Source organism: Manis javanica, chromosome 7, assembly GCF_040802235.1.
Source record: "Manis javanica isolate MJ-LG chromosome 7, MJ_LKY, whole genome shotgun sequence".
Classification (NCBI taxonomy): domain Eukaryota; kingdom Metazoa; phylum Chordata; class Mammalia; order Pholidota; family Manidae; genus Manis; species Manis javanica.
This window is the reverse complement of record NC_133162.1, coordinates 84624934-84648614: the sequence shown is the minus strand read 5'-3', so window position 1 is coordinate 84648614 and position 23681 is coordinate 84624934. Positions and strand designations below refer to the sequence as shown.

Sequence of the window (23681 nt, the reverse complement as noted above, 5' to 3'; positions counted from 1 at the left end):
GTTGCAGTATATTTCTCCCTTTAGTTATATTAGTATGTTTCACATATTTAGGTGCTCTTATATTGGTTGTATAGATATTTATAAACATCACATCCTCTTGTTGAACTGATCCCTTTATCATTACATAATGTTCTTTGTCTCTTGTTACTTTCTTTTTTTTTAAGTCTATTTTGCCTGACTTAAGTACTGCTACTCCTTTTTTCTCCCTATTTTTTGCATCCCTTCACTTCCAGTCTATATATGTCTTAAGGTCTTAAATGAGTCTCTTGTAGGCAGTATAGCAATGAGTCTTGTTTCTTTATCCATTCTGCTGCCCTGTGTCTTTTGATTGGTGCATTCAGTCTGTATTCATTTAAGGTAGTTATTCATAGGTATGTACTTATTGCCATTTTATTGTTTTCTGGTTGCTTTTGTAGTTCCTGTCTAATCCTTTCTTTCTCTGTTATACTCTTCTCTTTTTATTTTGTGGTTTTCTTTAGTGTTATGATTGGATTCCTTTTTGTAAAATTTTTGTATATCTATTATAAATTTTAGGCTTGTGGTTACCATAAAGTTCATAGACAGTTTCCTAAGTGTATAACAGTCTATATTAAGTTGGTTGTCACTCTATTGTAAATGCAGTCTTAAAGTACTTCTTTTTTATTCTTCTTCCTCTTCCACACTTTATATATTAGGTTTCATAATCTGCATTTTTTATATCCCTCGACTGTATTTGTATATATTTGATTGTACTACTCTTTTTTAACTTGATACTTGCTTACTAATAGGTCTACTACCTTTATTGTGGGTTTTTTTACTGAAGAAAAATATTTAGGCTTAAAAACTTTCCCATCTACAGAAGTCCTTTTATCATCTCCTGTAAGGCTGGTGTAGTGGTGGTGAATTTTTTAACTTCTGTCTATTTGGGAAACTTTTAATCTCTCCTTCAATTCTGAATGATAACTGCTGAATAGAGGATATTTGGTTGAAGGTCCTTATGTTTTGATACATTAAATATTTCATGCTACTACCTTCTGGCCTGTAGAATTTCTTCTGAGAAATCTGCTGATAGCCTATGGGTTGCCTTTAAAAGTAATTTTTTGCCTCTCTCTAGCTGCTTTCAGTACCCTCTCTTTATCCTTAATTTTTGTCATCTTAATTATTATATGTCTTTATGTTATCTTCCTGAGATTCCTTTTATTAGGAGCTGTCTTCACTTTTAGGACCTGGATGTCTATTTCTTGCCCCAGATTGGAGAATTTTTCAGCAATTATTTCTTCAAAGAGACTTTCTACTCTCTTGTCTTACTCTTCTTCTGGTATCCCTACTATGCAAATATTTTTTCATTTGGAGTTACTACACAGCTCTCTTTGCATCCTCTTGAATATAGAGATTCTTTTTTTTCTCTGTTCTTCAACTTCATTATTTTTCTGTTCTCTAATGTCCATCTCATTGATTGTCTCCTCTATTTTCAGCAGTCTATTATTCATTACTGCCACTGTATTTTTTCATTTCTGTTAGTGTATTCTTTAGCTCTGAGTGGCTCTTTTTCAAATCTATCTCTCTGTTGAAATTCTTCCTGAAATCATTAATACTACTCTCCATATCAATAACATATTTATAACTGTTATTTTGAAATATTTATCAAGAAGATTGGTGATCTCTGTTTCATTTAGCTCTCTTTCTGATTTCTTATCCTGTTCTTTTGTTGGGAACATATTCCTCTATCTTGTCATTTTGTCTGTGTTTCTGTGTTTCTTCCTTTGTATTAGATAGATCCTCTATGCCTCCTGGTCTAGAGATTAATGGTTTTATGAAGAAGGCATCCTATGGTGCCCATAAGCTCAAGGCTCTTTGCTCACCTGTGACTGGATCTCCTTCACCGTGGAGCTGCAGTTGCCATTGGCTATGGGTGGGACCACCTTTCTGCCTGTATGCCGGCAGTAAGTGATCTCCCTCTATTGTGGCTGACAGCTCACCTCAGCCATCCCTTTGTGAGCCATGCAGTGGTGCTTCTGCTGGGGTCATTGTGGGTAGGGGCACCTTCTGCTTCCCCTGTAGCAGTGGCAGTGCTGCTAAGTCCATGGGGTGGGTGAGGCAGGTGACAGGGGAGCAGAGCACAGGGCTGGGCTGCCAGTAAAGAGGAAGGAGTGCTTGGAGCTGGCTCTCACAGTCCCTCCCCATTTTGGCTGAGAGAGGGCTGGGAAAGCTTGGAAAGCCCCCCTTCACCATCCAGGCCACAAAGTCTGACTGCTGCTGGGTGCATGCGCCAGGGATGTACACAGAGAAGCACCTCAAGGCTGAGCTGTCAGTGAGGGGAATTGAGTATTTTGGACTGGCTCTTGCAAGCACCCAATCAGTTGTGCTGAAGGAAAGTGTTGTCCACCTGCTCTTTCTGTGGAAAGAACTCCACCAACCCTTGCCCCCTGGCACTCTTCCCACTGCTGAAAAATATTTCAAATTGATGACTCTGTGTTGGGTCTCAGTGTGGTCATCAGAGCATGTCTGTCTTCCAAAAGTGGCAGGAGTCCCAGGCTCCCAGTGTGTTCCAAGTCTTCCTGGTGTCCAGCTCATTAATCATCAAGTTCCAGTGCAATGTTGATTTATGTTCCCTGAACAGATCTCCAGGGCCAGGTGTGCAGAGTTCCTGAGTGCTTATCCGCTCCCCACTCCATTCCTCTCCCTCCTTCTCGTGGGCTGGGATGGGGGAAGGGCTTGAGGTGTGCTTGATAGTGGCTCTGCCACTTTACCCTTCTCTGTGTGGTCTTCTTTTCTTTACCAGGTGTAGATCTGTTCTACAGTCTTCAGGTTATTTTCAGGGTTAGGTGTTTTGGCTCTAGTTGCTTCCTTGGTGTAATGTGGGAGGAGGTTTCTGCCTTGTCTTCCTACTCTGCCATCTTTTTCTGATTGATGTCTTTTAAATCTCTTTAAATCTATGGGTTACCCCTCCATCTCTCTCTTTTAATTGCTGTTTTCACTGAAGGAACTAAGTTGTTTGTCTTGTAGATTTTCCTGGGTCTAGATTTCGTCTTGGTCTCCATGGTGCTGTATAATGTGTCCCTATGTCCCTTATGTTTTATATAAATTGGCTGAGATTGAGCAGATTTAAAGTTTTTGTTGTTTTTGTTTTGTACAACTACTCCATAGATTGTGTTGGGTATGTCTATCAAGAGAGGTAAAATATCTGGAGACTCTTTTTGTGATATTAGCCATTGGTGATCATTACCTAGATCATTCATTAGTAGATGCAAAATGATGAAAATCTCATTCTGTTGGTCCTTCATTTATTAGCTTGAGTACTTATATAAATAGAAACTTGCTTTCTTCAATAATTTGTTTACAATGAAGTCCAGATAATATAGAAACAGCAAAAATAAATGCTTAATTCTTCTCCCTATTTGTAATATTTTGAAGTAATGTTTCCATCTCCTACAAAGTTGACCAATGGGGGTTCTTTGTTTGATGACATTATGAGCTAACTCTTAGAACTAACATATTTGAAATATTTTATTCCATTTATTGTTCCATTTGATGTTCAAATTTTCTTACCTTTGACTGGTGTATTACTCAGGCTAGCTCCGGAGTTCCTGTGATACAAAGTATGGTGGTATTTAATAGTGTCTTTACTTTTTGGTGTGATCCAGGCTTATCTTTTACATTTCCTTCACCAAATCAGATATGGCCATTTCTCTAATAAAATTCTGTATCTTATTAATGGGAAATATTATTTAAAAACCACAGTCTTGGCTCAGGGGTTACTGATTACTACTGGGTTGATACTTTGATTCTTGTTTTATTCAGTGGAAAGAGCAAGGAAATACAGTTTTTAAAATCTTTCTATTGAAATATAACATGCAGAAAAATTCACGAATCTTAAGTGAACAGCTTTCAAATTTTTACAAATGTACACACCATATAACCATCATTCAATTCAAGACATAGTACATTACCACATCTGGGAAGCCTTCCTTTTACTCCTTCCCAATTACTATTATGGCCAAATTTAACTTCTATCATCAATAGTTAGTTTATTTACATTATATCAATGGAATCCTAGTGTATGGACTCTTGGGGTTTTGCATTTTTTGCTTAACATTTTATTTCTGATGTTGAAGTGCGTTGTTGAATGTCATACTAGTTTTTCGCTTTTCATTGATGTATTCTTCTGTTTGAATATACTGAAATTTATCCTGACTGCCGTTGGTAGACTTTCAGGTTGTTTCTTGTTCTTACTGTTCTGAATAAAGTATGTTCAACATTAGTAGTAGTAGATGTTTCCAAAGACTTTTTTCATAGTGTTTGTTACAGTTTACATTCCCACAAGCAATATATTAGTTCTAGTTGTTTCATGTAGTAGTCACTATTTGTTGTAGTTGTACCTATTAACCTCCAACTTCCAGTACCTGCATCTTTCTTTACCCAAGGACTTTCTCCGAAGGCTGGAGCCTGCTCTGCCCATGGAGATGGCAGACTGAAAATACTATAAGGTTACTGCCTATGGGAGTAGTTCTCAATCAGTGATTGACAGGAGTTGGTATATAAATGCCTGAACTCCTCCGGAAGGATAATCCTGAGGCAAGTATTCTACAGTGTCTCTCAGAGTTTTTGTGAGATTAAGCTTCAATTAACTCCCAGTGCTAATTTGCTTGATAATGTATCCTTTATTATTTGTCCTTTGTTCCCTATGTATCCCCTTTCCTCACTTCTCTACCAGTGTTTCTTGGGCCCATATACCAAGTAAATTACTTGCACTTGAAATCTTGTCTCAGCATCTGGTTTGGGAAGAACAAGTGATATTCTTATTGTAGTGATGTTACATATCCTTGCCACACTTGTCATGCCAGGCCTTTAAAATTTTAGGTATTTTGTATGTGAGTTCAGTGTGCATTTCCCTTAGAACCACTGCTGTTGGGAACCTTTTTATATTTATTTAATGCTTTGATTTAAGATAATTTCTTCAATATTCATAAGTAAAATCATTTTTTGGTTTACTTTTTTGGTACAATCTTTATCAGGATTTTGTATTGTTATTATTCTTGCTTCATAAAACAGATTTGGTTTTCTGTTTCATACTAGTTTGAATCTAACTGGGAATATCTGGACTTAGAAGGCTTGATGGAAGTACCCTAAAAAAAAATCTAGGCTTGGTTGGTTGGTTTGTTTCATGTGTGGGTACATGTGAATAAACATTTTATTTTTTTCTGTGGAAAGTAGTCTATTAAAACTTTCTGTATCTACAAGGATCAACTTTTTAAAGTTGTACCTTTAAAAATTATCCTTTTCATCTAGGTTTTAAATCATTGTAAATAGTTGTACAAAGTAGTCTTTTACAGGTTTTTCCTTTTTTCTCTTGGTTAGTTATTCCCACTGGTCATAGATAATTTTGTATTTACGCTGTTTCACTTTTTGTCTTGATTAGGCTAGCTAGTAGTTGACCTATTTTGTTGAGTTTTAAAAGAATCAGCTTTTATATTTGTTATTTTTATAGGCTTTCTGTTTTTTAAGTCATTAATTTCTGTTTGTAGCTTTCTTTTGTCCTCTGCATTATATGGGTTTCCTTCCTGGCCTTTGTATAGCTTTTCTACGTTAATGTTTAATTCATTTTATTTCAGTTTTCCCTATGATACTTAATGTAGGAGCTTTTTCTCTAATAACTGTTTAAGTTTTATCTCATAGAATCTGATATATATTATTTTCATTATTATTTCAAAAGAATTTTGCAATTTCATTTTATGTTTCATCCTTAACCCAAAAGTTAATAATATTTTTTTGTTTGTAACCTAAACTATGGTTAGTTTTCTTTTCTTTTCTTTCTTTCTTTTTTTTTTTTACTTTTCAGAGGTATTTTTTTAAATTTTTTATTAACGTATTATTGATAAACACTCTTATGAAGGTTTCACATGAAAAAACAATGTGGTTACTATATTTACCCATATTATCAAGTCCTCACCCATACCCCAATGCAGTCACTGTCCATCAGTGTAGTAAGATGCCACAGATTCACTATTTGCCTTCTCTATGCTACCCTGTTTTCCCCAGGATCCCCCACATCATGTGTACTAAACATAATACACCTCAATCTCCCTCTCCCTCCCTCCCTACGTGCTCTCCCACACTCCTCCCCTTTCATAACCACTAGTTCATTCTCGGAGTCTCTGAGTCTGCTGTTGTTATCTTCCTTCGGTTTTGCCTCATTGTTATACTCCACAAATGAGGGAAGTCATTTGGCAATTGTCTTACTCCGCCTGGCTTATTTCACTGAGCATAATGTCCTCCAGCTCCATCCACGTTGGTGCAAACGGTAGGATTTGTTTCTTTCTTATGGCTGAATAGTATTCCATTGTGTATATGTACCACCTCTTCTTTATCCATTCATCTACTGATAGACACTTAGGTTGCTTCCATATATTAGCTATTGTAAAAAGTGCTGTGATAAACATAGGGGTGCATATGTCTTTTTGAAACTGAGTTTTATTCTTTGGATAAATTCCAAGGAGTGGGATTCTTGGGTCAAATAGTATACATATTTTTAGTTTTTTAAGGAACCTCCATATTGCTTTTCACAATGGTTGAACTAGCTTATATTCTCACCAGCAGTGTAGGAGGGTTCCCCTTTCTCCGCATCCTCACCAGCATTTGTTGTTCTTAGTCTTTTTAATGCTGTCCATCCTTACTGGTGTGAGATGATATCTCATTATGGTTTTAATTTGCATTTCCCTGATGATTAGTGATGTGGAGCATCTTTTCATGTGTCTGTTGGCCATCTGAATTTCTTATTTGGAGAATTGTCTCTTCATTTCCTCTGCCCATTTGTTAATCGGGTTATTTGCTTTTTGGGTCTTGAGGCGTGTAACTTCTTTACATATTTTGAATGTTAACCCCTTGTCAGATATGTCATTTACAAATATATTCTCCCATACTGTATGATGCCTTTTTGTTCTGTTGATGGTACCCTTTGCCATACAGGAACTTTTTAGTTTGTTGTAGTCCCATGAGTTCATTTTTGCTTTTGTTTCCCTTGCTCAAGGAGATGCATTCAGGAAGAAGTTGCTCATGCTTATATTCAGGAGATTTTTGCCTATGTTGTCTTCTAAGAGTTTTATGGTTTCATGACTTACATTCAAGTCTTTGATCCATTTTGAGTTTACTTTTGTGTATGGGGTGAAACAATAATCCAGTTTCACTCTCTTGAATGTAACTGTCCAGTTTTGCCAACAGCAGCTATTGAAGAGGCTGTCATATACCCCATTGTATGTCCATGTCTCCTTTATCATATGTTAATTGACCATATATGGTTTGGTTTATAACAGGGCCCTCTAGTCTGTTCCATTGGTCTATGGGTCTGTTCTTGTGCCAGTACCAAATTGTCTTGATGACTGTGGCTTTGTAGTAGAGCTTGAAGTTGGGGAACATAATCCCTCCTGCTTTATTCTTCTTTCTCAGGATTTCTTTGGCTATTCAGAGACTTTTTGGTTCCATATTGAATTTTAGAACAATATTCTCTAGTTCGTTGAGGAATGTTGTTGGTATTTTGATAGGAATTGCTTTGAATCTGTAGATTGCTTTAGGCAGGATGGCCATTTTGATAATATTAATTCTTCCTATCCATGAACACTGGATGTATTTCCATTTATTCGTATCTTCTTTAATTTTTCTCATGAGTGTCTTATAGTTTCCAGGGCAAAGGTCTTTCACTTCCTTAGTTAGGTTTATTCCTAGGTATTTCATTCTTTTTGGTGCAATTGTGAATGGAATTGTTTTCCTGATTTCTCTCCCAGCTAGTTCATTGTTAGTGTATAGGAATTCCACAGATTTCTGCGTATTAACTTTGTATCCTGCAACTTTGCTGAACTCAGATATTAGATCTAGTGGTTTTGGAGTGGATTCTTTAGGGTTTTTTTATGTACAATATCATGACATCTGCAAGCAGGAACAGTTTAACTTCTTCCTTGCCAATCTGGATACTCTTTATTTCTTTGTTTTGTCTGATTTCCGTGGCTAGGACCTCCAGTACTATGTTGAATAACAGTGGGGAGAGTGGGCATCCCTGTCTTGCTCCCGATCTTAGGGGGAAAGCTTTCAGCTTCTCTCTGTTAAGTATAATGTTGGCTGTGTGTTTGTCATATATGGCCTTTATTATGTTGAGGTACTTGCCCTTTATACCCATTTTGTTGATAGTTTTTATCATGAATGGATGTTGAATTTTGTCAAATGCTTTTTCAGCATCTATGGAGATGATCATGTGGTTGTTGTCTTTCTCTTTGTTGATGTGGTGGATGATGTTGATCGATTTTCCAATGTTGCACCATCCTTGCATCCCTGGAATAAATCCTGCTTGTTCATGATGGATGATCTTTTCTATGTATTTTTTTATTTGGTTTACTAATATTTTGTTGAGTATTTTTGTATCTATGTTCATCAAGGATATTGGCCTGTAATTTTCTTTTTTTGTGGTGTCTTTGCCTAGTTTTGGTATTAGAGTGATGCTGGCCTCATAGAATGAGTTTGGAAGTAGTCCCTTTTCTTCTACTCATTGGAAAACTTTAAGGAGGATGGGTATTAGGTCTTCACTAAAAGTTTGGTAAAATTCAGCAGTGAAGCCATCTTGTCCAGGAGTTTTGTTCTTAGGTAATATTTTGATTACCAATTCAATTTCGTTGCTGTTAATTGTTCTGTTCAGATTTTCTGTTCCTTGTTTTTTCCTTGGTCAGCCTTGGAAGGTTGTATTTTTCTAGAAAGTCATCCATTTCTTCTAGTTTATACAGTTTATTAGCATATAATTTTTCATAGTATTCTCTAATAATTCTTTGCATTTCTGTGGTGTCTGTAGTGATTTTTCCTTTCTCATTTCTCATTCTGTTTATATATTTAGACTCTCTTTTTTTCTTGATAAGTCTGGCTAGGGGTTTATCTACATTGTTTATTTTCTCAAAGAACCAGCTCTTGCTTTCATAGATTATTTCTATTGTTTTATTCTTTGTGATTTTATTTATTTCTGCTCTAATCTTTATTATGTCCCTCCTTCTACTGACTTTGGGCCTCATTTGTTGTTCTTTTTCTGCTTTCGTTAATTGTGAGTTTAGACTGCTCATATGGGATTGTTCTTCTTTCCTGAGGTAGGCCTGTATTGCAGTGTACTTTGCTCTTAGCTTGGCCTTTGCTGCGTCCCACAGATTCTGCGGTGTTGAATTATTGTTGTCATTTGTCTCCCTATATCGCTTGATGTCTGTTTTTACTTGGTCATTGATCCACTGTTAATTTAAGAGCATGTTGTGAAGCCTCCATGTGTTTGTGGGATTTTTCATTTTCTTTGCATAATTTATTTCTAGTTTCATACCTTTGTGGTCTGAGAAATGGGTTGGTACAATTTCAATATTTTTGAATTTACTGAGGCACTTTTTGTGGCCTAGAATATGATCTATTGTTGAAAATGTTCCATGTGCACTTGAGAAGGATGTGTATTCTGCTGCTTTTGGGTGTAGAGTTCTGTAGATGTCTGTTAGGTCCATCTGTTCTAATGTGTTGTTCAGTGCCTCTGTGTCCTTATTTTCTGTCTGGTTGATCTGTCATTCAGAGTGAGTGGAGTGTTGAAGTCTCCTAGAATAAATGTAGTGCATTCCGTTTCCCCCTTTTATTCTGTTCGTATTTGTTTCACATACATAGGTGCTCCTGTGTTGGGTGCCTAGATATTTATACCAGTTATATCTTCTTATTGGATTGACCCTTTTTTATCATTATGTAATGTTCTTCTTTGTCTCTTGTGACTTTCTTTGTTTTGAAGTCTATTTTGTCTGGTACAAGTACTGCAACTCCAGCTTTTTTCTCCCTATTAGTTGCATGAGATATCTTTTTCCATCCCTTCACTTTTAGTCTGTGTATGTCTTTGGGTTTAAAGTGAGTCTCTTGTAGGCAGCATATAGTTGGGTCTTGTTTTTCTATCCATTCAGTGAGTCTGTATCTTTTGATTGGTGCATTTAGTCCATTTACATTTAGGTTTATTATTGGTAAGTATGTATCTATTGCCATTGCAGGCTTTTGATTTGTGGTTACCAAACGTTCTAGTTTAACTTCCTTACTATCTCAGAGTCTAACTTAACTTACGTAATATGCTATTACAAACACAATCTAAAGGTTCTTTTCTTTTTCTCCTCCTTCTTCCACTTCCATTATTTATATATTAGGTATCATATTCTGTACTCTTTGTCTATCCCTTGATTCACTTTGGGGATAGTTAATTTAATTTTGCATTTACTTATAATTAGCTGTTCTACTTACTTTCCTACTATAATTAGCTGCTCAGCCCCTGAAGCAATGTCAGGGTCATAGGGGAGTGGTATTGGTGCCTGGAGGGAGGAAAGAGCTGTTTCTTGCTTTCCGGCTGCTATGCCTGTCTCCGCTGCCTGAACCAGTGGGCCAAGCACGCAGGTATAAGCCTCTATGGTTTGCATTTGTAGTTGCTGTAAACAGATCTTCTCTCTGGCTGGCCTAATGCCAGGGTACAATTTGCTGGTGTGTGAGCCAGGTGGGGCAGGCCGGGAGAAAGGTGCAGTAGACTGGGTATCACAGAGGGAGTCCTTGGAGCTGTGCAGCCCGCCAGGGAGCTGCAGCACCTGAAAATCATCAAAGCTTCCAACTTGTTGGGCAGAGTGCACCCGGATAATTTTGTCTACCTGTCCTTCTCCTGAGCAGTAAGCTCTGTGCAGTCCTTGCCCCTTTAGTAGCCCTCTTGCTAAGGGCTTCCTTGTTAGTCTCTCAGACTGCCAGCCTTTCTTTTGTTCCCGAACAGGTGAATATGGATCCCTGCTTTCCACAGGTGTCTGGAATCTCAGTTTCTCCAGGAATTGTGCCTGTCTTAGCTTTCCAATCCCCTAATCACAAGAGTATCATGAAAGCACCATGAAATATAGGTGTGTGCTCCCAGAGCAGATCTCTAGACTTAGGTATTCAGCAGTCCCAGGCCTCCACTCCCTCCCTGCTCTGTTTCTCTTCCTCTCATTGGTGAGCTGGGATGGGGGAAGGGCTTGAGCCCCTCCTGGCCACAGCTTTGATTCATTACCCTGTTCCATGAGGTCTGCTCTTTTTTCCAGGTGTATGCAGTCTGGTGCAGTCCTCTTTCCTGTTGCTCTTTCAGGATTAGTTATATTAATTGTATTTTCATATTATATGTGGTTTTAGGAGGAAGTCTCTGTCTCACCTCTCATGCTGCCATCTTTAATCCTCTATCCTATGGTTAGTTTTCTTGACTATTCTATGACCACTTGAAATGGATGTATATCTTTTATTACTGGGGTTCAGAATTTGATGTACATCTAAAAGTCTTATTGATTATCTGTTTAGGTTTTCTATGGCCTTGCTAACATTTTTATTCATTTGGTCTTGGATTGAAAGAATTATATTAAATTCTCCTATCATTATTGTATTTCTGTCATTTTCTAATTACATCTCCTTATGAAAGTTGTTGTTGTATATTTGTACATAAAACTAGTAATTATTATATCTTAATATGAATCAGTAGTTTTCAAGCCACAAGGATAATCATATAGATCAATGGAAGAGAATTGAGAGTTCAGAAGTAAACCCTAATATTTATAATCAGTTGATATTCAACAAGGGTTCCAAGACAATCCAGTGGGACAACTGGATATCCCCATGCAAAAAATTGAACTGTTGCCCCTACCGTACACAAAAATTAAGTCAGAGTGGATCAAAGAATATTTTTAAAAGTGACAACTTGAAAATTCTCTTAGTCAAAAACAAGCGTAAATCCTTGTGATCCTGAATCAGGCAATAGTTACTTTGATATGACACCAAAGGACAAGCACAAAAGGAAAGAAAATGAAATTTAATATAATTAACATTTGTACTTTAAAGGACACCATCAATAAAGTTAAAAGACAACCCACAGAATGGGAAAATTTTTTGCAAACCATAGATCTGGTAAGGGACTTGCATTCACAATAAGAAAGGTACTTACAGATCAATAATAAATAAGCAAACCACCCAATTAAAAAGTGGGGAAAAGATTTAATAGATGTTTCTCCAAATAAGATAAACAAATGAATCATAAGCACATGAAAACACGCTTAATATCATTAGCCATTGGATAAATGTAAATCAAAAGCACAGTGAGTTGCTACTCTACATCTACTAGGATGACTGTAATAAAAACGAAACAACTAAAATAAGACTGAAACTATAAAATTCCTAGAAGAAACATGGAGGGATAACCTCCTTGACATCAGTCTTAGTGATAATTTCTTGGATATGACACCAAAAGCACAGGCAACAAAATCAAAAATAGATAAGTGGGATTATATCAAAGTAAAAAGTTGTTGCACAACAAAAGAAACAATCAGCAGAATGAAAAGGCACCTGTGGAATGGGAGAAAATAATTGCAAACTATATATCTGATAAAGGGTTAATTTCCAAGATATACAAGAAACTCCTACAACTCAAGCAAAAAGCCATATAGCCCATTTTTAAAATGGGCAAAAGACTTGAATAAACACTTCTCCAAAGAAAATTCAAGTATGGATGTCATTTTAAGATTCTTATGTTATTTGTGAAGTGATACAATATCACTTAAGGTAGACTGTGATAAAATAATGTGTACTTGTAAACCCTAAAATAACACAGAAGTTATAGCTAATAACAAAGGAGATAAAATTAAATATGTTTTTAAAAGACATAAAATGAGTAAAGGGAACAAAGAACAGATGAACCAGTAGGTATATGAACAATTTAAGTAAAACCATGTTGATAGTCACTTAAATGTAAATGGCCTTAACACCACAGTACAAATGCAGAGATGATCAGATTTGATAAAAGAACAATATCCAACTATATGCTGCCAACAAGAAGCCTACTTTAAATGTAAAGCAACAACTCTGTTAAGCAAAAAAAAAAAACCTGTACAACCACCACTGCCATTTTTTAAGAATCTCCTCATAATCTTATTTTTAAGTTTTGTACTGTCTTCATTTTTATAAGTTTCATCAAATCCTTTCTCAAATGACACAATATATAAATGCTAAATGTTTGTTGTGGTACTTAGGATGAAATGTATAGCCTTAAACACTTATTTGGAAAAGGAAGATAGGTTAAGTGTCAATATAAAGAAATTAGGGAAAATAAAACAATAGAATATGTCCAAAGAATGTGGAAGCAGAAAGAGAATTAAAAATAAGAGCAGAAATCAACAGTAATGAAAAAAAAAAACCCTAGAAGTCATCAACAAAGCCAAAATTTGGTCTTTGGGAGAAACTAGTAAAGTAATCACATCTCTAGTGAGATTAGTGAAGGAAAAAAATAGTAATATTGAGAATGGAAAAATGATATAACTACAGATACAACCAAAATTAAAACAAAGTAAGGATTATGAACAAGTTTTTACTGATAAAATTTGAAAACTTAGGCAAAGCGGACAAGTCCTTAAAGAAATATGACCTACTGAAATTGTCTCAAAACAGAAACATGGCCCAATATCTATAAGGGCAAAAAACTGAAATAGTAGTTTAAATTTTTCACACAAAGAAAACATCAGACCCAACTGATTTGTAAAGGAAAGTTGTAACAAGTTTTCTAAGGACAAATCATTCTAATCTTAGAGATGCACAAGTGAGAATAAGAAAGATCATATATCCCCAACTCTTTCTATGACCCTACTTTAATCTTGATGGCAAAACCAGAAAAGTCTAGCAGAAGAAAAGAAAAAGATTCATTGCAATCCTAACAAAAGAGAAATTTTAAACAAAATCAAAGAGAATTCAGTAATGTGTATAATATAAGGCAATATATTATAATCAATCTGGATTTATTCCAATAATGAAAGGCTATTTCAACTTTAGGAAAACACACACACACACACACATACATGCACATACACACACAATTTTACAATTAAAAGGCAAAAACAGAATGATTATATAAATAGATGCAGAAAAGTATTTGATGAATTTCAACACCTTTGAATGATGAAAATTCTAGAAAACAATAGAAATAAACATCCTTGATCTGATAAAAACTACTTATTATAAAATTCACACAAAACACCAATCTTATGGGACACCTTGTAAGAATTCCCATTTAAATAGAAATCAAGTTACTTAAAGAACTCATGATCTTAGTGCAATAAGGCAAGAAAAAAAATTAAGTCATAATTATGCTTTGGGTAATGATGGATTAGATTACAGTGGGCTAAAATTTTCATCAAAAACAATCAGAAAGGTCATAGTTTTTAACGAACTATTTGAAAAATCACAGAATTACTGAGCCAAATAGGACCTGAAAAGCCATGATCCCTAGAGAAGAAAACAGAGATAAGCCAACATTATCCAGTCTTTTTTTCTTCTCAGAGTATTTATCAATTCTTGGTAGTGGGATGGAAGAAATTGAAATTCTAGATAGAAGACCTATGAAAATAAGTTTCTGATAAAGAGTAGAAAAGGCAGATGAAATTTTGGCAATCTCACAGAATGGGAAAGGCAGAAATTGGAGTTCAGGGCCAAAATTTGGAGTAGAGGGGAATTAAGATCTTGGTAACAAGGGAGACAGAATAATTGTGCCTGAAAAACCACTGTTTTCCTTTTAGACATTTTCTGAGTTCTCAAACTCTTCTTGAAACAAGACAAAACTACTGAAGAGTAAAGCAAAGTTTTCCTCAATTTGAAAGTGTAGGGAAGACAGAAGTTGGAGTTCAGAACTCAAAGGGAAAAGAGCTTTCCTCAACACTCTATCTTTGTTTGGAGTCCTGGAATGCTGTGTAGTAGGTGTGGGGAAAATTAGAAGGAAATGGAATCTTAAAAATAATTGCAAAGCAGTCCCTGATCAGCTACCACTTTATTTGCCTACCAGGAAAGAGGATACTCTCTCTCTAGAAAACTGGTAACATCATTCAGAGCTTCTTACACAAACAAAAATTAGTAAGGATGTCAATAAAGAGCTCCCCTGCCAATAAGACAATAGAAACAGACCTGCAGATAATTACTGGACTTACCAGAGGTGTGTATTGAAATCTCCATTCATATATTCAAGGAAATGAAAGACAATGAGCAGAATTCCACCTGAGAACTGAGTTTCCAAATCTAGATGGTTCCATTGATTGATTTTCTTCCCAAGTACTAATAAAACCACTGTAAACATTCTTGTACAAGTGTCTTTGTGAATACATTTTAGTTACTTTAGGTAAATACCTAGTGGTAGAATTTCTGGTCATAGATGCAGTTTAACTTTATAGGAAAATGCCAAATAATTCTCCAAAATGTTTGCATCAATTTATACTCTCACAAACTTTATTTATAAAGACCAAAGCTGTGGGGAAAAAAAAACAATGTCCATTAAAAGAAGGAAAATGTGACAATATGAATGACCTTATAGATGTGATGCTAAGTGAAATTTCAGTAGCAGAAGGACAAATACTACATGATTCCACTTATATGAGGTGTCTAAAATAGTCCAACTCATAGAAACAGAGATTAGAATGGTGGTTGCTAGGTGCTGGGGAGAGAGTATAAATTGAGAGTGAGTAAAACTCACTGTGTATAAAGTTTCAGTCATGCAAGATGAATAAGTTCTAGAGATCTGCTACAACATTGTGCCTGTAATTGGCAATACTGTATTGTTCACTAAAAATTTTCTTAAGGGAATAGATCACATGTTAAATGTATTTACCACAGTGTAAAAACCAAAAAACAAGAAAATGCGCTAACAAATTGTGGAATATTCATTCAATGAAATGCTAATCAGCAATAAAAAGAACGAACTACTGATATAGACACAGCAACATGAATAAATGTCAGAAACGTACTGTTGAACACGATAACATGGGCATAGGAGAATACATGGTTTTATGATTCCATTTGTATGAAGGTCAACAATAGGCTGAAGTAACTGGTGAGTTGAGAACAAGATATCTCTGGGGACTGGCACTGATTGGGAGAAGGCACAAGGCAATTTCTGGGATAGTAGAAATGTTTAATGTATCTTTGCTAGAACAATGATTCTATGAGGTATAGATTTGTCAAGCCTCAATGAACTGTACACCTAAGATAGACAATTGCACTTCATGCAAATTTCACCTCGGGAAAAAATGAACAAATATTGAACTATAGTTAAGTTTGGTTATTTGCAGTGGCATGGGCTAACAATTCTAAAACTACCTTTATTCACAGCAAAGGAAACCATCAATGAAATGAAAAGGCGGCCTATAGAACCGGAAATCTGCAAATCACATATCTGATATGGGGTTCATATCCAAACTATACAAGGAACTTGTACAACTCAATGGCACAAAAAAAATTTTTTTAAATGGGTAAAGAATCTGAACAGACAATTTCCCAAAGAAGACATGCAAGTAGTCATCAGGTGCAAGGAAAGGTGGTCAACATCACTCATCATCAGAGAAATGCAAGACAAAACACAGTGAGACATCCCCTCACACCCGTTAGGATGGCCGTTATTAGAAAGGCAGGAGATAGCAAGTATTGATGAGGATGGCAGTAAAGATACATTGTGTGTAAAGTGTTGTATATTATTGGTGGGAATGTAAACTGATGCAGCCATTGTGGAAACTGTATGGTTTCAAAATTTAGGTTTCAAAAATTGAATATGGAACCGCTATATGTCCAGGAATTTCACCTCTGGGTATAAATCCAAAGGAAATGAAATCATTATCTCAGAGAGACATCTGTACAGTCAAGTTAATTGCAGCATTATTCATAATAGACAAGGTGTGAAACAACCTCCATGTCCACTGAATGGCAGAAGAAAAGTGGCATGTGTACACACACACAGAGGAATATTCAGCCCTAAAAAGGAAGGAAATGCTGCCATTTGCAACACCAGCGACAGACTTTAAGGGCATTATGCTAATTTAAATAAGCCAGACAGGGAAAAACAAATGCTGCATGGTATCACTTATATGTGGAATCCAAAAAAAAAAAAATGGTGTGGGATGGTGGGTGTCAGGAGCTGGGGGCTGGGGAAATGGGGAGAGGTTGACAAAAGGGTACAAACGTTGAGTTGTAAGATGACTCTGAGGTCTAAGGACCTAATGTATGACATAGTGCCTGTAGTTGATAACACTGTATTATATAACTGAACTTTGCCAAGAGAGTAGAACTTAAGTGTTCTCACCAAAAAAAAAAAAAACCAAAAAACCAAAAAAAAAGTAAACATGTGAGGTGATGGATGTGTTCATTAACTTGATTGTGGGAATCTTTCACAATATATACATCTCTCAAATCATCACATGAACACTTTAATATATTTCAATTTTCTTTATCAATTAAACCTTGATAAAGCTGAGAGAAAACTGTTAATAAAATATAATGCTTCTCCCTGCTGGGGAAAGAAGTTACAATAGAGAAACAGGAAGGGCCATTGCCAAAACCAGTACTCTGGCATGTCTTTTTAATCTGAATTTTAGAAGATACTCCAGAATTTGGAAACATTTTGGATAAATAAGAATTCATTATGAAATAAATCAGAAATTTGATAGTGACATCTTTTGATTTATGTTGATTCTAACTTTGGATTATTCTAAGACCCTATCCCAGGGATTGACTAGATTTTGTTCTGCCTTGGAGTCCATTTAAAAATTCTTTTCTATAAAAACAAACAGTGGTTTTTCAAAATATGTGCACAGAACAAGAGGAATTCCCCAGCAAAAGTAGGCATAGTCCTTGTTGAAGCCTGAGTCAGCTGATGCTTCCACTTTAAGCCTTTTTAGCTCCATATTTGTTTCTGTGGAGCAAAAGAAGAACCCAGAAGAGTAATTTTTTCTTCTTTTGTAGGAACTTCTTTTTCTGGCAGAAAATGGTAACTAATCAAACTTGCTGTGGAAGGCAACTTTTCAACTCTCAGTCAGTACGATCAACATTAAGCATCCATCAAATGAAGGATTGGGAGTGATAACCTTAAAACATCCTGCTAGGCAACTGGTTATCGATTCTATACTCAGCCTGATGGATGAAGGTGCAAAGACAACAAGTGATTGCACAAAGCACAAACCTGGCTGCCCACCTGCCAGTCTCCATCTAGCCAGGAAGCACCATCTCTGGTTTTACCAGAAACAGAGCTCCTTTGCTATGATCCATCAGAATCTGGCCTTAGCTGTAGGTCTGCTCTTCCTTGCCTTTCCTTGGGGTTTTCAGAAAAGCCCAGAGGACAATTTACAAGGAAACCTAATGACCTTTAGCCTGTTTGTGTGACTGTGGGTCTTTTGGGGATGAAATTTGTGATTTATGCCAAGAAGGAAAAATTTAATAGGTTAATCGTGTGAAGAAGTTTGTAGGAAGGGCTTAATTTACTTTGGAGATTAAATTCTTTTCTGGGGCTTTAGAAGCATTGATTAATATTGAAATAAAAAAAGTGCTAATTATAGTTTATTCTTTTTGCCTCCTTAAGCCAGTACCGCAAGACCTCTCATTAGCTGCGCCACCTTAGTGGGTAAGAATGATCACAGGTGTTGTCCAGGGACTGCAGGAGTTGATCACCTGGCACCCAGCTGACCTACCGTTGAACAGAATCAGAAAGTAAGAGATCTTTCTGGCAGCATCCTTTTCCTAAAACCCACCCTTACAGGTGTCCACAGCCCTTAGGTTTCTGCTTTCACACCTCTGAAAGCTTTCCCAGACCAGTTGCTTTAAGAAGGATCAGGAAAATGAACTGTGCTTTGATATGGGACTTCCTGTTAATGATTTATTCAGGTTTCTCTCCCCACTAGCCTGTACTTTCTAGTCAATAAATTTCTACTGAATAAGTCAGTTCATGACTGATGAAAGTCATAAATGACTGAATCTATTTTGCCTACTTCGAAGTAAGTACTTTTAAAAAACTAGATTGTAAGCTCCTGGTGGACAAAAAGTAGCTCTTATTTAAATTTAAAATACCCTAGAGGATAACACAATGTCTGGCTGCAAACAGCTGTCTGACAGTAATGAGTCAGTTTTCGCTGGTGGTTTCCAAAGAGAGTCAGGATATGTCAGAGTTGCTGGACCAGAATCCCTCCATTGAGAGGATTACATAAGGTTCTGTGGATCATGAACTTATTTTCCCCATCAGTCACCAAGGGAGGACAGTGAACTGTCAGCATCTAACAGGGGCTCAGCATTACCAGAGAAACAACGAACATTTTCCAACTCAGTGTGAAATGCTTGTTGCAACTAGCTGGGATGCTCAAGCACATTGATCAATTCCTGTGTTAATTAGTCAGTGTCTGCTGAGCATCTTGAAAATGAAAAGACCCAAAGAGCTAAAGTTAAATAACAAACCTCTGGCTGCAGCCTGTCCCCTGAAAACCCTTTTAGTAACTTTGTTCTGATGATCCATCTTTGCTGTCTCAGAAATTGTGAACAAACAGGTTAAGGTAAACAACAGGAAAACATTTCGAAACCTCCCCTCCTGCTCGAGGATGTAATTTGGCTGAGTGTTGTATATTTACTTGAGTTGATTGAAAGAAGGATAAAGGAACTCATCTGGCACCATGCAAATCAGTCAGTTAAGTGTCCAGAGGGTGTGATATTTTTACAAAACAGTCCAGCTGGTTTACACTGTTGGTTTAGAAAAAACATATATTCTTTCATCTTCATTCCTAAGCTAAAGTTTTGTTTTGGAAATGGAAGGAAAATTTATGACTCACTTTTGTTCCTAATATTGACATGGAGAGGGTGGGATACAGAGAGAAATGAACAGACGAGGAAGGTAAATCAAAGCCTTGGGTTTCCTGTCTTCTCAGTTTCCTAAATGTCATCCATTGGCAGAGGGGATGAAGTCTTCCTCAAAGCCTGTTAAGGTAGCACGTTTGAGCCAGAAGTGACTGAGACACACATCTGGAAGATGTCAGGAGGAGTGTGTGTGCATAGAAAATAAGTGTTCACCCCAAAGGGCTTTCAAGCTCTAACATCTTTATTTCACCAGAGAGAGGAGATTTGCTTAAGTGACCTTAAGTGACAGCGGTGGTTCAGATGTATGCCTGCAACGGACTGGGAAATGTGTGCGAGAGGAAGAGAGGATGAAAACCCAAGTACTGGAGACAGATGAGAGATGAAAGAAGAGAAACTTGTGGAGAATGGGGAGAAGAGGGAAGGGGAGTGCTAGGGGACATCCAGAGTACCTAGAAAGACAGTCCCTGTCATTGCACATGCTCCTTCTGCGTGCCAGCCACCGAAAGCAGCAGAACTGTGCCATTAGATCCTCAGTCAGTCTGTGGGTCATGAGGTTGTCAATCAGCCGCTTTTGTTAATATGAAATGGGACTGAGTGATGGGCATACAGACCTCGGTGGTCCTTTTGGGAAATGGCCTCTGCTAAGACTTGTAATTCCCAGGCCTCCTGAGGAGGGCGGCTCGGCTTTCAGTCATTGAGGAATGACATGGAGGAACTCTTCTGCTTATTTATATTGTTATGACATTTATTTACAATGAACAATTTATTGTCCAAGACTCACCTCCTCAACTCAAAAAGGCCTTGGGCTAGTGGACTGTCCTCTCTGTGGGTATTTCCTCCTCCCAAACAGGAAATGCACCAGCCTTCCAGGAGGAGCCTGGGGAAAAAGGCAGCCTTGGGTCTCTGTCAGCACGCTGGCTGGGGTGTGGTGTCAGGGTCTTCAAGCTGATACTGGCTTTAATTAGCCCTCCTCCAGGCTGTGAACCTCCACCACCTGAGGCTGGGGACACCACACCCTTGTCAGCTTTGGAATCCACCCAGCCATTCTAGAAACCACTAGAGGAGCAGCCATAACCACTTCCCGTGGCTTCTGAAGTTGTGTTAGTGAAATAGTGACCCTGACAGTGAGCAGTCCCATTTCTACTTCTCCCAAGGCCCCCAAGTCCTGATTATGAAGAGATTTGTGTATATGCTGTAGAATTTAAATTCTCAGTAGAACATGGTAGTGTGGAGAGAAATAATTAAATGTCCATCCCGGATTAGAGTTAGTGTGAGCTGATAGCTTGGTGGCGCCCAGCTCCCCTCGACTGTAAGTGCTCAGCTCTTAGATGCGGTGTCACTCCAGGGCCTCTCTGTGACAGTGTGTGCAGCGGGGTGAGGCTTATGCACGTCCCCATGGACAGGGATTGCTGGGTGCTTAGCAGCACTGGTCTAAGCACTGGTCTTTGGGATTCACGTCTCTTGCGCATCCGGGAGCTGCTCCTCTTGCTGGCGTTTGCAGCTGGGTGACTTACTACTTGGCCTCTCTGGTTAGGGCCATGCCTGTACCGTATCTCTTCTGAAGCCTTGGCTGTGACTCCCACGGGTCTGGGCCCGGCCATCCACCATTGCCCTTTAGAGCCCTGTCCTCCGTTTCTGTAACCTTTGTGCCCCGCCAGCTCCCACTGTGCAGATTCTGCCAGTCTCTGTGCATCTTGTATACTGAAGGAGCACAAAATATACCATCCCCAAATATGCCTCTTTGGTTTAAGGATTATCTTGTGCTGGCTATTTTTAAGAAACAGCAGACAAGAGAATCCCTGAAAATGCAGTCGAAGCTGCCGTTTCATAGAAGGGATGTTTACATTTACAAGGGAAACCTCCATTTGTCAGGGTGCCTCTTTTCTGTACCAGGAAGAGGGGGATGACTTAATCTCTGGAAATTTATCAGTGGAGGAGGTGGGACTTAAACCTGCGTAACAGCCATACTTTGTTTGCTGTGCTTTGACTGAGAACCTCTCAAAACTGGCCTCCCCACCCCAGCATCTTTTGCTTTTAGCGGGAAATAGTATTTAAGGTTGTGGCCTGGGCTGTTTGGGGCTATTCAGATGTACATCTTATTAAACTTCAGTTTGTTTTTCTCTTGTTAATCCTTTTTTTTTAATGGGGGGTCCTTAGCCTGGAACCTAGAAGGGTAGAGGGAGACCTGGTTCCCCCCACCCCGCCTGCCAGCAGTGCACCCCCCCAGAACTGAGGGAAGCCCGGTGAGGATGTGCCCGCGGCCACTCTCCTGACCATCCCATGCGGCCCGGGTTACTGCATGGGTACTTTCCTTCTTTAATCCAATCTCTACCTCCATGGCTTTTGATATGTATTCCTATCATTTATTTAATTGGAAAATGAATTCTGAGTTTTCCGAACAAACTGCCATACAAATAAAACCATGCCACATTATTGGTTTTAAAACTGGGGACTGGTTATTCTGTATTACATTCATCCTATGTAAATTTATACTTCCAAGTACAGATATGCCAGATTTATCAGCCTTCTTATGAATAGTATATTTTTAGCTCGGAGACCTATAATATTATGCTTGAGGACAGGTTTCTGTCCCCTTTCAGGCTGGGGGAGATTCTCAGCCTGCTGAAAACACTAATAAAAGCTACATTAGCTAGCTAGATTCTGGCCACTTGAGGTGGAGCTGGGGAGGAGAAGCAGTGTCTCTGGTGTACTGATGTCTTTTTCTAGAATATTCCTGTAGGTGGAAGGAGTAGGACGTGCTGTCAAGGCCTGAGAAACAGGACCCAGCTGCTTCTCAGAACTCTCTAAGGAGATGGCAGGTTTCCTGTGGGCTGCTGTCTTTCCTCTTTCAGGTGAAACCGTAGTTTAAATATCTCACTCATGGAGTTCTCTGGAGGAGCAGAGGCTGATTTTCTCACTGCAGCCTGCTGCCAACTCTCAGATACTTTCAACAGCTGGTAGGGCTGCCAGCAAATGTGTCCAGAGAAGGATTTGAAAGAGAAGGGAGATAGAAATGGCTTTTCCTTGCCTTCCTTCCTTCCTTTCCTTTTTATCTTTCCTCTTCCTTTTTTAAGCATTAAAAACTCACAGCATTTTTCTTTAAGGGAAGAGCCGATTTTATGCTGCACACTTCAGAACAAAACGCATAGCTCTACGAGGAGCAGAGGGGAAGTTCCAGCTTCCAAGTCCCTCCCCAAAGCTGCATGCTGGCAGCGCCCCACTCTCTCCTAGCCTTTAGCAGCTAAGATTAACCCGGAAGCCAGCGCCAGCCAAAGAGTGATGAAGGCAGGGGTGCGGGTTCACAGTGAGACCCCTGCTTATGGTGAAGAGGAAGAACACTAGCGTTCATCTGGCAGTAGTAGGTGATGAGGCTGAGCTTGGCTCCGAAGAGGCAGCAGTGTGGTTCCAGGTTGGATGGGGATGGCTGCTGTCCAGTGCTTACATACTACAGACTATGTCGACATAGGCTTACACCAGTGCACACAGGAAGCACTTGATAAAAATGTGCCATGGAATACTATTCCACATTGGAAATAATGGACTACTAATGCATGCTACCATGTGGATAAACCTCCAAACATTATGCTAAGACACAAAAGACCACATGTTATATGCTATCATTTCCGAAAAAGTAAAAAACTATAGATATTGTAAATATAATTAAATTATTAAATTAAATAAAAATATATATATATAAATAAATAGAGCATATCAATTATTCAGGCTGCATTGGGGTAATTGAATACAAATGGTTATGATAGAACCTTTTCAGGTGATGGAAATGTTCCAGAATGGATGGTGATGTTGTATGACTCTATACATTCATTGAAAACAACTGTAACATACATGTGTAATGGATGCATTTTTATGGAATGTAAATTATTCTTCTGGGAAATTACCACAAATAAAAACTAAAAAAATAAAGCAAACTTTAAATTTTCAAAGAAATAAAGGAGGGTGCCACATCCATGAAGCTGGTGATTATGAAATAACATGCAGCTTTGAAAAAAGGCTATTTGGATATCTTGAAAACAGAA

The 23681-nt window shown here is 37.9% G+C and overlaps 1 protein-coding gene across 1 annotated transcript in view; it reads left to right on the top strand.

The window, feature by feature from the left end:
* MTR (5-methyltetrahydrofolate-homocysteine methyltransferase) overlaps positions 1–18349 on the top strand; it is a 231355-nt gene extending 213006 nt beyond the window's left edge. The window contains exon 34 of the transcript XR_012133305.1: positions 16150–18349. The gene's annotated coding sequence lies outside the window, so the exon portion shown is untranslated. The remainder of the gene's footprint in view (positions 1–16149) is intronic.
* The last annotated feature ends 5332 nt before the right edge of the window (positions 18350–23681 follow it).